The sequence below is a fragment of the Bubalus kerabau genome, chromosome 8, assembly GCF_029407905.1.
Source record: "Bubalus kerabau isolate K-KA32 ecotype Philippines breed swamp buffalo chromosome 8, PCC_UOA_SB_1v2, whole genome shotgun sequence".
In the NCBI taxonomy this organism is placed as follows: Eukaryota; Metazoa; Chordata; class Mammalia; order Artiodactyla; family Bovidae; genus Bubalus; species Bubalus kerabau.
The window spans coordinates 66,485,947-66,487,932 of NC_073631.1; positions in this window are offsets into that span (position 1 = coordinate 66,485,947).

The following is a 1,986-nucleotide window of genomic DNA, read 5'->3' on the forward strand; positions in this document are numbered from 1 at the left end:
TGTTTTCCTCTAGGAGTTTTATAGTTTCTGGTCTTACATTTAGATCTTTAATCCATTTTGAGTTTATTTTTGTGTATGGTGTTAGAAAGTGTTCTAGTTTCATTCTTTTACAAGTGGTTGACCAGTTTTCCCAGCACCACTTGTTAAAGAGATTGTCTTTTCTCTATTGTATATTCTTGCCTCCTTTGTCAAAGATAAGGTGTCCATAGGTGTGTGGATTTATCTCTGGGCTTTCTATTTTGTCCATTGATTTATATTTCTGTCTTTGTGCCAGTACCATAATGTCTTAATGACTATAGCTTTGTGGTATAGTCTGAAGTCAGATAGCTTGATTCCTCCAGTTTGATCCTTCTTCATCAAGATTGCCTTAGCTATTTGAACACCTAAAGCAACTAGAAAAGGAAGAAATGAAGAACTCCAGGGTTAGTAGAAGGAAAGAAATCTTAAAACTTAGAGCAGAAATAAATGCAAAAGAAACAAAAGAGATCATAGCAAAAATCAACAAAACCAAAAGCTGGTTTTTTGAAAGGATAAATAAAATTGACAAACCATTAGCCAGACTCATCAAGAAACAAAGGGAGAAAAATCAAATCAATAAAATTAGAAATGAAAATGGAGAGATCACAACAGACAACACAGAAATACAAAGGATCATAAGAGAGTACTATCAACAATTATATGCCAATAAAATGGACAACGTGGAAGAAATGGACAAATTCTTAGAAAAGTACAACTTTCCAAAACTCGACCAGGAAGAAATAGAAAATCTTAACAGACCCATCACAAGCACGGAAATTGAAACTGTAATCAAAAATCTTCCAGCAAACAAAAGCCCAGGTCCAGATGGCTTCACAGCTGAATTCTACCAAAAATTTAGAGAAGAGCTAACACCTATCCTGCTCAAACTCTTCCAGAAAATTGCAGAGGATGGTAAACTTCCAAACTCATTCTATGAGGCCACCATCACCCTAATACCAAAACCTGACAAAGATCCCACAAAAAAAGAAAACTACAGGCCAATATCACTGATGAACATAGATGCAAAAATCCTTAACAAAATTCTAGCAATCAGAATCCAACAACACATTAAAAAGATCATACACCATGACCAAGTGGGCTTTATCGCAGGGATGCAAGGATTCTTCAATATCCGCAAATCAATCAATGTAATACACCACATCAACAAATTGAAAAATAAAAACCATATGATTACCTCAATAGATGCAGAGAAAGCCTTTGACAAAATTCAACATCCATTTATGATAAAAAAAACTCTCCAGAAAGCAGGAATAGAAGGAACATACCTCAACATAATCAAAGCTATATATGACAAACCCACAGCAAACATTATCCTCAATGGTGAAAAATTGAAAGCATTTCCTCTAAAGTCAGGAACAAGACAAGGGTGCCCACTTTCACCATTACTATTCAACATAGTTTTGGAAGTTTTGGCCACAGCAATCAGAGCAGAAAAAGAAATAAAAGGAATCCAAATTGGAAAAGAAGAAGTAAAGCTCTCACTGTTTGCAGATGACATGATCCTCTACATAGAAAACCCTAAAGACTCCACCAGAAAATTACTAGAACTAATCAATGACTATAGTAAAGTTGCAGGATATAAAATCAACACCCAGAAATCCCTTGCATTCCTATACACTAATAATGAGAAAACAGAAAGAGAAATTAAGGAAACAATTCCATTCACCATTGCAACGGAAAGAATAAAATACTTAGGAATATATCTACCTAAAGAAACTAAAGACCTATATATAGAAAACTATAAAACACTGGTGAAAGAAATCAAAGAGGACACTAATAGATGGAGAAATATACCATGTTCATGGATTGGAAGATTCAATATAGTGAAAATGAGTATACTACCCAAAGCAATTTATAGATTCAATGCAATCCCTATCAAGCTACCAACAGTATTCTTCACAGAGCTAGAACAAATAATTTCACAATTTGTATGGAAATACAAAAAAC